This window comes from Egretta garzetta, unplaced genomic scaffold, assembly GCF_000687185.1.
Source record: "Egretta garzetta isolate BGI_Z169 unplaced genomic scaffold, ASM68718v1 scaffold45, whole genome shotgun sequence".
In the NCBI taxonomy this organism is placed as follows: Eukaryota; Metazoa; Chordata; class Aves; order Pelecaniformes; family Ardeidae; genus Egretta; species Egretta garzetta.
The window spans coordinates 816,912-830,716 of NW_009260028.1; the positions used below are offsets into that span (position 1 = coordinate 816,912).

General features: G+C 38.6%; 1 long non-coding RNA gene across 1 annotated transcript; it reads right to left on the minus strand.

Annotated features, from left to right (window-relative positions):
• Positions 1 to 402: 402 nt before the first annotated feature.
• On the minus strand, positions 403 to 12,855 carry LOC118452511. Its single transcript, XR_004842297.1, has 3 exons — positions 12,844 to 12,855; positions 4,200 to 4,204; positions 403 to 503 (listed from the first exon to the last, which is right to left on the minus strand). It is a non-coding gene; the product is annotated as an uncharacterized LOC118452511 (long non-coding RNA).
• Positions 12,856 to 13,805: the final 950 nt, after the last annotated feature.

Below are 13,805 nucleotides of genomic sequence, written 5' to 3' on the forward strand. Positions count from 1 at the left end.
CTCTGTGGATCACATCCTTAAAGATCTGCCAGCTCTGTTCTGTTCCCCTGTCCCTGAGGACCGTTTCCCAGGGAGTCCTCCTGCCTATCTCCTGGAGGAGCTGGAATTTTGCTTTTCTAAAATTCAGAGTCCTGACTGTACTCTTTGTTCTTCCCATTTCCCTCAGGAGCGTGAGCTCTACCAGCGCATGATCACTGCAGCCCAGGCTGCCTCCGATCTTGACATCTCCGACGAGCTCACTTGCATTGGTGACCACCAGGTCCAGTATCTCGTCCCCTCGGGTAGGGGTTGGCTTAAGAAGTTGTCCTCAATGCATTTGAGAAACCTGCTGCATTGCCTACAGCTTGCCGTGTTGGTTTTCCAGCAGATGTCGGGGTGGTTGAAGTCCCCCAGGAGGACGAGAGCCTGTGAGCACGAAGCCTCCCGGAGTTGGAGGAAGAACGCTTCGTCAGTCGGCTCCTGTTGATCTGGCAGCCTGTAGTAGACACCAACCACCAGATTCCCTTTGTTGCCTCTCTCTCTGATTCTTACCCATAAGCTTTCGACCTGCTCGTGGCTATTCTGATTAGTGTTGTGTCTTCCTGATTTAGTCTGCAAAGTATATACTGGTATTGCTCACCAAGCTGGTGGGGATAACTATGACTCTGTTTTTCCCACTGATCTTTTGGAGCTGCTAATATCATGGTGGTCGTTTATGCATCGATTGGATGAAATTCACTTCAGTGCAGACTGCTTATGTACATACTTAAATTCAGAAAACAGGTTTTGTACAACTATAAAAGAGTCTTCAAAATTTGGATTTCATGCATGGTCTGCATATGCTTACTTAAAAAATTACTAGTTACAGTCACTTAAACTATCACTAATTTCACTCAACTTGATTAATCTTCTGTAAAACAATGGACGTTGTTTTTATTTCTCTGAGTCCGCTGACAATCTTGATTCTAATTATTTCAGTGCTGATTTTAAACCATTACTCGGGACTTCTTTAGAATAACAGTAAGATTCATTAAACTTATGTTAAACATGTCCTTTCACTAACTTACAGTGCTCCTCAGTAAAAGTCGGCATTTATCCAGCCTTACCATGCTTGAGTATCATGTCAAGTACTGCTATTTCCTACTGTGGGTACAGGGAAATAACATTGATGTTCAATGCCAATTTTGGTAAATTCTGACTGTAGTCCTGAAATGGAGGAGTGAGTAGACCTTAATGAATGACATGACTGGGTTTGCACAGATAAATGCTTTGCTTGAGATCACTTTAGCTGATTTATTTTGAAGCGAAAGGGTGGTCTGTGAAAGAAATTTTATTGCTCCATCAAGTCTATTTTATCCCTTTGGGAAATAAGCTGAAATGTAGATAGGTACTGTGGATTTTACTCCCACACCTATTAACTTCATATTTGAAACCCTTACAAATCAAAAGAAAAATCCTGTCTTTAGATTAGACAATGAGTCAATTAATTTTTGCCTGTTAAGAGCAGAATACAACCTGGAGGAACTTAGAGTGAGAGAATTCTGGGACACACAACTGCGAGCACCAATAATCATATCAAGACCCTAGATGAATGAATATGGAGTGCCACTCGATACTTTATGGTCTTTCCTTACTTTTTTTTTTTTGCTTTTTTTTCCCCTCCAAATGGGTGTTGGTTTTAAAGGAATGCAAAATACTGTGTTTTTCCTTTTCCCAAGAATGTTAGAAAAAATCGTAAGAAATTAGATTAATAATGAACATAATATTTTTAGCGCTCACTTACCCCACTCATAATGTGGGAATACATGAGTATGAATACTAAGACAGTTTGAGAATCAGTTTTCCCTGGGAATAAGGGGAAACTGAGTTGATGTAATGTAACTTGCTGTACATTTATTGAGAAGTGAATACCTGGCACTTAAAATTGAAAGCTGCTACTATGAGGTCACTAGCTAAAGTAGTGACAGGATTGCAGAAGACAATTTTAAACAATAGAAATCTATAAGAATTGATGAAGGGGTAGAAGTTACAAACCTGTTCTCATGTATTGTTTGCCTCATGCTTTCTGATACTGCCCACTGAATAATGAAAATGCTTGTTGACTCATTTGCTGAATTTTTAGAATGAAGCAAGTGTAATGGTACTGTTTGGAAGGCTGAAAAAATACTGTACTTCAGCATGCTTTTGAAAAATTCTAATATCATCAAGGCTTAATAGAGCCACTTTTCTATGGAAAAGGGTCATGTGGCACTTCTCTTGCAGGTGGATTTAGCAAAGCAGTCTGCCACTCTGTGTTGGATTGAAAAACTTTGTAAATCTGGGGACTTACACATTTGGTTAGATCAGAGTTTGTTTGCAACCCAGGAAGGCCTGCAGTTACCTAGCTAAAATCCACAGGCAATTTTAGTTATTAATTTTTCGAATAACTATGCTTATAGTGTCTGTACCCTGTACAGAGGTATAATGTTTCTGTCTAATAAAGGAAAAAACTATAAAAATCTCTCGATTGCTGGCTTATGGCTTTACAAAGAACTTTAATGCTCCAGTAGTGCAATATAGTAGTATATTTGCTTAGCTTCCTGTGTATTTTATTAGTGGAATAATTCTCTCTTTAAACTAGTCAGTTACGCATTTTATGACATGTAAAGCATAACAGCTTTTAACTATGTTTTATCAGACTCGCCTAGAGAAAGTGTCATCAAACTGGCTTTCTGCACTTCCCAGATGTAGTAGAAAAACCTGATTTTGTCATGAATTGTGTTTATAACTTTTCCCTCTTTGCAAAGCTCCCAGAATGGAGAGAGAAAACAAAAGTAATTATTAAAACCCACGTTATTATTGGCTAGCTGTTATTGTTCTTGGGTTTTGTTGGCTTTGCTTGTCTTCTGGGGTACCTGTGCTCAGCAAACTTCAGGGGCTGACTGTATGAAGTAGTCCGCATACTGGTGATAAGAGATTCCTTCCACCAGAGAACTTATGTTCAAAGGCAGTGCGGTTACCACTGCTGCTGCTGAACATAGTGTGGAATTTGAAACAATTCCAAAGAAGCTTTGAAATCACTGTAATAATATCCATGGAAAACAGAGAGGAGCTGGGAAACAGGAAAGTTTTAGTGAGTATAGAAGAACAGCATGTTATACCATTACCTGGCCTATGTACCCGCTGTCCTCCTTTAGTTCCTGAAAACATGTTGCTACAATTCTGTGCTATTTCATTTTTCCAACCTGGCAAACTCTCTTAGTAATATCCAAACCAGTTCCCTTTCCTTATAGCCACCTCATGGTCTTTTGTTAGAAGGATCATCTGTGCTTATCTAATTGAAAGGAAGACCTTTGGCATCCATTTATATGCAGTGTTGAAGACAGGATGTTGAGCAAGGAAGCCCTTGGATCATTATGGCCATTTTTATGCTACATAACAGACTAAAATTTGTATTCCTCCTATTGCTGGTTATCCTACATGCATCTCTCCTACTGGCATGGAAGCCTATTTTTTAAAGTGTAGTGCAGCTTTCAGTTCTTCATGGAGAAAACAGGTATATTAAGAAGGATTTACTCCATTTCCTTGTGTTGCCATCCTAAGCTGCAGTTTTTGGACCTTGGGAAGGCAACGCCAAGGCTCATATGGCAGGATTTCACACAGGAAACTGTACCTTTCAAGGTGCTGTTGAAACCTAATTAACAAAGATGAAGAAAAGATGCCTTTATTCTCTGATACCTGCATCTCCTCAGGTTCATGCTTAAGGCCATATCCTCTTGAGGATGTGCAAATGAAATGCTTTAAGCTAACATTTTATGTCAAATTTACGTTTTAATAAAGGAAGATATGTTTCAGGGGCTATTTCAAAGGTAAATTAGTATGGACATGGGAAAGTTTTCTGTATGTGCAATAATTCTTCAAGCTGCCTGGTTGCACGTGTTGCTGGGCTCTTTCAGCCAGCTGGTGGGTTCACAGGCAGAGTCTGTCGCATGCATGCATCACGTGGATTCCCAGTGCACTTGCAAATACTGTGATCCCTAGAGAGGCATGGTCCTTTTTGGGCTGAAATGCTCAGTCATTGTGATGAGATGTTCTGCTTAGGAATTCAGGGCACAATGTAGACCTAGCTGTGGATCGTGCCATTCCACCTTTTTTTTTTTCATAAGTAATGGATGTGATATGTTTCACAATGATATGTTTCGTCTCATGTTGTTGCTCTCAGATTGCACGTGTGAGAACACAGCATCTCAAAAATGATTTACAAACACGGATGCAGTGTCTGATGGCACTTTATTTGTGAAGGAAAAGGCATATGTTTGCCTTGTGGTGTGTGCCTGTAGATCAAAATCCAAAGGAAAGTGTACTGACTACATCAGTGATAGGCATTACTTACCAAAAAAAAAAAAAAAAAAAAAACCAAAAACCAATACAGAATGCTATGTGGAGATAACATACAATTTATTGATTCTCTCTGTATGGTTTATGGCTACAATGGACTTTATGAAAACCCTAAGCCAGTCTATTCTATCTTTGTAAATAATTGACTGAGAACACTGTTCTAAATTGGATAAGTGGAATGAGATACCTGCAAGGAGAAGACTGTACAAATGATTATATGTATACGGTACATTTAAGCCCTTTTTGGCAAAGTTCAAATAAACTTCTTCATAATGTCTGAAAATCAGAGATCTAATTTTGGTTTTAAATCTGTCGTCACAACTCTGCTTAGCTCTGCAGTAATTTGCATTTCAAGTGTACCGGAATCTCTGAGCACCTCCTTTATGTGTTGTATAATTACTGTTAATACCTGATTTCACAGTTATTTATAGCCTTGATGTATTACTTGACTGTTGCTAATATCTCATTTACTATTCTGACCACCTTGAACAGCCTTCTACATAATACTTCCTGGAGCGTCTAGTCTTTTATCCTCTGCCTGTATCTTCTAATTTCTCTCTGGATGTAATGCAGGCTCATATCTTTGCTTCAGACAGTATTTTTAATTTTGTATTGCGGGGTTCAATATGGATGTCAGGGAGTGTAGTAAGGCTAGTGCACAGGCCTTTATTATGGGGACCTTTATTATCCTAAAGAAGGGACTCTGAGAGGCCAGGGTTCACACAGCTCCTGGTTCTAACTAGGTACAGGGCCACTTATGTTCTGCCTAAGTTCTGGTTGCCACCAAAGGAGAACTCCATCCTCTTGCCAGCAGCACTTATTTCCACCTGGCCTTTTGTACTGGTGCTTAGATTATGTGTCTGTTTAACAAGCCAAATCAAGGATTGATCCAGCTACAAACTATCTTGTATTTCTTCTGGTTTGTTTTTTGGGTCAGTTCCCTAATCTGCTTTACAATGCATCTGTAAGATGCAAGTGTCTGCACAACAAGGTGGAGGAACAAATGACTGAGGTCAGGAGGGAGGGTAGAAAGTACCACCTCTTTTGGCAGATGTCCTGGTTAATGCTACGGGTTTGAAGGTCCTGGGTTGCACACTTGCTGAGAACTGGCAAGTGGGAATTGCTACCTTGCACAGGAGCAAGAGTCTGCCAAAAAGGTGATTGGCAACATCACTCATCTTTAAATGGCAGCAGCTTCTGGCTCCCTATTCATTTCCTGTTGACAAGCTCTGTCTTTGATACAGGAGACGTATGTGAAGTCTGGGAACCCAGCCTTAGAAAGTTGTTCATCCCTGCTGCAGAGCACCCAGTGGTACAGGTTGCATGTAGGACTCTGCAATGTAAACTGGCATAACTAAATGCCTTATAGAAGATAAGCATAATTACCCAACCCCCTAGGTAGAAGCACCCATAACGTTTGCCAAACAGAAATTCAGATAATTGGAAGATCTGGCTTAGCACATTCTGAAATTGGCGTGTCGGATCTAAAAATCTCTGATTCAGTCTTTCTAGCTCAGTGAGTTGGATTTCCAGTTGGGAGCTTCATTCAGCAGGGCTTAGGTTTTAAACCAGATATATAAAAAACACCAAAGCCTTTGCCTCAGGGTCTGCCATGGGAGTTACATTCCTGGATAAATCAGAATACCATCTGTACTGCCAACTGCGACGTGAGAGATTTAAGCGAGGCTTTCTAAGCAACCAAAGGCACCTAACAAAAATAGGTAATAACTCTCTCCGGGCTACTTTATTTTTCCTAGACTGTCCTAGGCCTCTGAAGTGTCTATTTCAGGTGATGACTCAAAGTTACCCAGGTCTAACTTACCTGAAACCCTAGGCAGGCAGGCAGGCAGGCGGATAGTGTTACATGATGGGCCGTAGGTGATGTCTGAAGTGGATAATACATCCTAATCTGTTTATTAAAAATGGAGGCAAATAGTTTTGACAAGACTAGAGAGGGTTGTTGGTGGTGAAACGAAAGGACTGTGGTGAATGGGTGGTGAATGGAACGTAAATTAAGTTTATACTGTTGAATTATGGTGATGATTTTGGCAAAGTTGATCATGGGAGACACTGTGGAAGCTCAGTTATTGGGCAGTGGCAGTTTATGTTCTGTCAAAATTCACTCACTTTTGTGATACTTACATTAGTTGTCAGGCAAAAACTCAACCATAGTTAAGGGTAAATACCCATCAGGAACTGAAGGGAGAAAGCTTTCCAGAAACGCTGTAATTAAGTGCAAACTAGATACTTTTAATTTTAGAATGTTTACGTAAATCTATACATGTTAATGGACAGAAATGCACGTCTAAATACCCTGAAGTTTGCCCTGGAGTGATGTTGTAATTACCTGGTTATGAGTTGCTCATGTTAATTTTTGCAGATGATTTATCTGGTTTATCTGGTTTTAAAAGACATGATATTTTCCTTCTTTTTTTATTTTTACTTTTTTTAACACTCCTATTTTCATAACAGAGCACAGATAGGGTATTTAACATTGCATTCCTATAATTATGAGTGAAGGGGGGAAGCACAGGCAAGAGTAGGCAACAAGAAGCAAGAGCTGAAGGTGAGGTAGCTACTCAGTTAATCTGTGAGGAGGAGATAACGGGCAATAACACGAAGCCAGCGCAGAGATGTGGCCAGAGTGGCAAGCAGAAAGGATACTTTTATCAGCATTGTTTCAAATCATCTGTAACAGTAAGTATTAAAAAAGGAAAAGCAATTACAGCAGCGAACTCTAACTGATTTTTGCAATACCTTTTAATAACGTGCAGTGAAGGAACTACATCTTTACCTAAGCAATTGTGGCATGTTCTGTATGTGTCCTGCTTACCTGCTTGAAGAGAAGCACACATCCAATGACACTTTTTGGTTTATTTTGTAATTGAGGGCACATGCTTAAGAATTTGCAAGTCAGACCTAGCATAGGGACTTTCAATGTAAGTATTTCAGTTAGTGGAGCATGGGCTAGGCACGAAACCCCTCCATTGTAAATGTATTTGAGCGTCTGTTTTGTCTGAAAAGTAATCAAAGATACAGGTTATATGAGCTTTCAATATTAATTGTTATTTACTTCTGAAAGATTCAGCTGGTTTGCTTTGTGATTGCTTTTCTAAATGAAATGATGCATGGTAATCAATTTCCTGTGTGCAATTTTAAATGTCAGGGACATTTTTGTTACTTAACTAGCACACTCATGCAGTAAGGGATGATGTAGACTTTTTGAAGTAAGGCTATTCTAAGGATTAATTTCTAAGAGATTTCAGGTTCAGCATATCTAAGTATAGTATATGCTTTCCTATCATTTGCTTTTTTTCATTTAAAATTGAGCTGCATTTCTGGCAATAGCTAGGATGCAGGAATTGAGGTATACTTTTGGTATTTTATTTCATTCCATCACTCTTTTTCTGATGATTCTTTTAAATGCGATAAATACACAAACTATTGACTGTGATCACTTTTGAGTATTGACACTGTGTTTGAAAATTCTTGGGCAATAGTAAATGTTTCTTTATTATCAAAATACATATTTGAGTGTATAATTCAATTAAAAAGTCATAATCATAAAATGTTTAAAGAAGCAAACTACTCCATGTGCTAATTTGAAAAAAAGAACTTTTAAAATGGAACTCCATGTAGCTTTTGTAGATACTTAGGCCTCTCTTCACTGTTGGTTGAGTTTATTTAAAGAGCTTTTCTAGTCACCTTTGAACCCAAATGATTTCTCCAGATGTACAGAAGTGAACAATGTAAAAATCTTGCTGCTTCAGCAGAACAGGATCCAGCTGGCAGGGAACTGGATCTGCAAGTCATTGGTTACAGCTGTGTTTCGATTTATGTGATGGTTGAAAAAATAAATTACTGGATTAAATGGCTAGAAAGAGGACTCTTTGTTTAGCCCTTGTGTGGGGACTGAAAGTGTTTATGGTGCTGTTTTCTACAGAGCCTTTGCAAAGTAAACTGGACAAGTAGACTTATTCAAAACTTCTCTGAAATGTTGCACATTCAGCTTTATTTCTTTGCAGAAGAAACTGTATGTTTTTGTGTAATGCTGTCAGCCAGCAACCGTTTTTAAGGTCTCTTGGCCTTTGAGAGTGGCGGTAGCATTTTAGCAATGTCTTTTAGGCATTGCAGTTTATCACTGGAAGGCAGTTTCCTTTAGTTAAAGGTCTTAAAATGCATTTCTTGGCATGCACGCAAATACATGTAGGGACTCTGTCAAACTCGTAACTTTTTAATGGGTTTAATATTTCAGCTCTGTATACCACTTACCTTTTGCTCTACATAATAATGCTGATATAATTGTAAATCAGGCGCACAGTAATTTACAGAGCAGGCACAATGAAATCATAAACTAATGCCAAGTGTTTGGATTATCATATAGCTTATTTTAATGTTCTAATGATGTAGGTGAATAATTTCTTCAAGATGGTGATTATGTCTTATTACCTGATATCCTGATTCTGCAAAGATTTACGTGCTTAATTTTACTGAACAGTTCCATTGTCTTTGCTAGGGCGGCATGGTTCATAGAGCTCATCACAGCTTCGTCAGCTATTTTGCTAAGAAATGTGTTAGTTTTTTTAAAATTCTTTATAAAAGTATGGTCCTGTAAATTCCCATGAGCTGCTTTTTCTGCTGAAGGTAGCTTGGGTTGAAAGAGTTGAGATGTAACTTCTCGCAGAGAAGTCCTGACTCCGCTGAAGTCACTGGGCATTTTGCCACTGACTTCTCTTAGGCTACAATTAGGCTACCTTTAGAACTGCATTTCAATGCTTTTACTTATAACAAATATCACAAGACCCACAAGTGATTTCTCTTTAGCAGTACAACTGCTTGTGAAGTGATAGGCTACCAAATGTGAACACAAGATTTGATATTAGACCAACAGGAGTTTTAAAGGCTTTTTTGCAGATGCTACAGAAAGATAAATAATAGAGTATAACTTTCAGTCACAACAGACAGTGAGCATATAGTGCATTTTTTAAAGCTTTAGCTGGCTTTCAGTGTAATAGTTTGTAAAGCCAGGAGCTTTTCAGCACTTATATCTGTTTATTCAGCAATATTTCCTAGCAATTATTTTAGGCTGACCATTTAGTTTCATTTTACAGTCATAAAGTAGTCAGTAGCTGTAGCCAGGTATCAGTTACATTCTATTTATTAAAATATTTCTAAAATAGTGTATAAACATGGAAAATTATGGTTGTGATTAGATCATCATTGTTGTCCTATCAAGATCTAATTACTTTTCTAAAAACAGTTTGCACAAATCATTCTCAAAGGATCGCCTTTATAAAATCCTACAAAACGCTGACCAAGGAGAGCTAAATACCCGAGCAGTTCTTTTTCAAGGCAAAAATGAAATCAAACAAGTTGGCCAAGTTCCACCATAAGCCACCTTCAGAAATACCAGAGAGAGGCTTAAAGTATTTTAAATATATATATATTTCCCCTCCCCCCCCCTTTTTTTGTTGTCCCTGAGCAGCATTATTACATTAAGAGCCATGCGACAGAAAGTCGTAGTGATGCAGAATAAATAACCATAATGTATCAAAAGCAGACAAAGGTGTGATTGATCTGTCTGGAATTGGCAGACTCTTTCGCTGTGTCAGGCTGTTTCTTTGATCAATGAAGGTATAGCCTCTGACCCTTAAAAAAAATCAATGAGATTGATTGAAAGGAGAGAGAGAACTACGAGAATGCAGGATAGCTTTAACCTTCACTGTCTAGAAAATTTAAAATATTCTGGTTTTGCAGGCATTGAACCTGCTATTTTGTATTTTCTTATTAAAATGCTTGGCTTTTCCCCAGCCTACCTTTGAAACCTCTTAAAACAAGGCTGTAGAAATGGTGTGTCTGAATGTTTCCCACAAATGTTTATCTTCAAATCACATTGTTAAGAGAATAGGAGGGGGTTTTTCTATAGCAGAATTATGTACATGCTGTTACCTTTTGCAGCGTGTACAGAATGCCTTTAATTTCCTTTTATAACCTCTGATTCTTATTTGACGTGTACATATCCAGGAATCGGTGCTCAGAAGAACAGTTCAGATCATTTCACAGACACTATCCCTCCACATAAAGTTGTTTGACTTGCCCTCCTTGCAGAATCAGGCCCGCTGGTGATTGCATCAGTAGTGTGAGGCCAGCATGGAGGGGTGCCTTCTGGGAATAAACCACAGGCTCTGGCGATCTGGTTCCATGTAATCTTGTGTTGTTATCAATTTTATATATGTATATTTATATAGATGTATATCTAATTGGTAAGGAAAGAGTAAAAATGTCACACTGGAAAATTTATGAAGTGGGGTTTTTAAAATAGTGCTTGGCACTTTACGTCTTTCATACTGAACAGACTGCAAATGTAAACTTGACTGTTTAATCAAAAACAGTTTTATGAACAGTTGGAATTTCATTTTAGTACCAGGCCTTTTCTTCACATTGTGCTGATGATGTATTAAACAGTAACACAAAGCAATTAGTGAAGTAAGTATAAAAAGTGTTCATAAATAGGAAAGTTAATTCGTTCATTATTTCATGCTTTTGAAGCTCAAGAAAACATAGGTCAAAAAAGAATAAATATCATAGTGTTTAGTTTTCACAAATAATTACTTTTTTAATTGAAAATGTCAGTGAAATCAAGGTCTATTGAATAGTATTCATACACTTTCAAAGTAATTCAGACTGCAATAATTTCTGCTGTCATATGTCTGTGTTTTAATAAAGGGCAGGTAAATTGACAAGTCAGCAAGGAGACAGTATAATAGCATTGCTCGAATAAGAAGGAGCTTGCATTGGGAGAGTAGGCTATTACTGTTTCTCTGTATTTTTATTTGTGTGATTTCCTTTCTGTAATAGACTGTGTAGGCTATATATATTTTTTTAATGCTTCATGATCGGGTGGGAATGTCAGCTAAGTTGCAAAAGGCACTGTTACTAAAAAATAAGGCAAAGTCTGGGTGTAGCATTTCTAAACAAGAAATTAAGAGGGTAGATTTTTGTGATAGTTCTGGCACTAAGTAGTTGTGGGATTTTCTGATGTCTCTATCCCCTTGCTGTTCACCAGTGAGGTGAGAAGGTATCATCGACAATCAAACAAAACTGTGGCATATGCTTAGACACAGGACACTCCAACAGTCTCATTCTTCAAAGTCATTTAAACGCTACATCAAAGGAAGCTAAACCTTTTGCTTTAATGGGTTTCCCTATCATGTGCACTGTGATGAAGAAACTTTTGCTCCTAGAAAAAGAAGGATGAGGGTGTTACCTCCCTGTTGGAGCACACTGAGAATATGAAGATGAGAACTGTAAAATCAGAATAACGTTTGGTATTAGTGCATTTCTCCCTTTGTGTTAGACATGTTCTGATTTTGCTCCAGTTTTATCTAATTCTTGTCATCACATTCTCTTAACATTATTATTTGTTATTCCAGATAATCCTTATCTTTCATACAAAGTTTGTATTAGTATTGCAAATGACCTTACTCTTGCTGTCTCAGAAACAAAAGGCTCAACCTGTATTTCAATGGGTTTTGATATCTGACATCCACGTACAGCCTCACCTCTCCTCCCTCTCTGTCCATAAGTAATAATCCAGGAAATGCTTTTTTTTTTTCCTTTTTTTTTTTTTTTTTTTTTTTTTTTAATTTTTGGGTGGTGTCAGCAATGGCTGCTACTCTCATTCTGTTCTTCATGTACACAAACTGCATCTTTCCAGTGTGGATGTGAATGCTGTCCCCTTGTGGATGATGCTTACAGTCTTAACTGCTGGCTGCAAAACCGAGCGGTACCCTTCATCCAGTTTAAGATGGTGTCTGGTGCATTGCATTCATTTAGCGTTACTAAAGGAGAGAATTAAGGTTCTTTTTGTATCTCACCGCACTGTTAGCTAAAATCTTTCCCAGAAAAGATGCAAAGCTGAGGTCACTTTTTTCCATCTGTGAGGGGTCAGTTACTGCAACAAAGTCGCTCCTGGCTGAGGGATAAGCCTGTTAAAAGGTGTCTATGCTAACAGCTGAATAGTTTTCTAGACAAATTTTTACGTTTCTAGTAATGGAAACAGCTGGGTCATTAAATCCAGCAATCGATCTCCAATTATAACCCATCTTGGATACCGTGGCACCCTGCCCCGGCAGGTTCCCTCCCCGCAGCCAGACCCTCGGCCTCGGCCGCTGCTGTGAAACACCTATTTGCTGCCCCTGTCCCGTACCCACTCCCAGAACCTCTAGGAGCACAAATTCCTCCCCAGAATATCATTGCTGTGGCAGGGGGGCTAATTCTGCTGTTCGGCATCCACAGGGCTGCGGGGACTAAGGCCGTGCATTCAGTCTCTTCAGCTGAAAAGCAGATCTGTGGTTAAAAAAGGTGTGGTTCTGCTTGGAAACAGAGGCAGTGTGCACAGACAGTGATGTAACTGTAAATGTAATGGGGTTTTCTTTCGCTATTAGTATTTGAGTCTACCAGCAGAATAAATGAAATTTAAGACACCAAAATTCTGGATACCTGCTACCTGGACTCTTTCTTTCCTCCTGAGAAACGGAGAGAAGGATATCTGGCAATTGCTGGAGCATTTTTATGAAAAGGTTTTCGATATTTTCAGGACCTGCACAGGAATAAAAAAAAGTTAAATGGATGACATTTAATCTTCATACAGCGAGTAGTAATTACAGGCAAAACTTTATAGTGGCTCTGCTCGTATTCAAACCCGATGGTTCTTTTCTCCTTGCATCGCATGGGGATTTACTGTACTGTGGATGTGAAATGTAAATGATTGGGCAATTCCGTGAAATTCAGACATGCATATGAAAATGTCTTTCCAACTTTTTCACACTTACCCTCCAACTGAAAATGGGTTTTCCTAGTGGTTGATTAACCAGAAATGAGTTGTTCCTAACTAGGTTGAGAGGAGAGGAGTTCTGTAATATTTGATTCGTGAAAGGAATGAATGGCTTCAGTTTAATTCAACTAGTCTTCTATTTTTAATCTCCAAGGAAACAGCTGAGTTGAATGTTAATTAAACAGCAGCCTTTGATCCACCCAGCCACTCCCGGAGGCATAATAATAATATATAAGCGCACATGCAGCAAATATATAATAGGTACATTTAAAGGAGTGCATCTAACCTTGCCATATTCACATCTAGAATGTTTCTTGCTGACCCATTCTTATATTATTTAAATAGGGAAAGGGAAAAAGAGGAGAAAATGCAGAGTTAAACTTTGATGATCTGAAAGGTAGTGCAGCAGAGCAAGTGTGAGTTCCTATTTTGAGGATGTATAAGGGTTAATGATTAGAAGAGTGGAATCAGGAAAGACCTTAAGCCCAGATCTATGACAGTGGTAATTGAGCTGATTGATTACGACATCTTGTTTCAGACGACTATTGATTTAATCTAGTCTGCAGTCCCATCGGCCCCAGAGGTGCTCCCGAGTGAGGCTCAGCACTTGAAC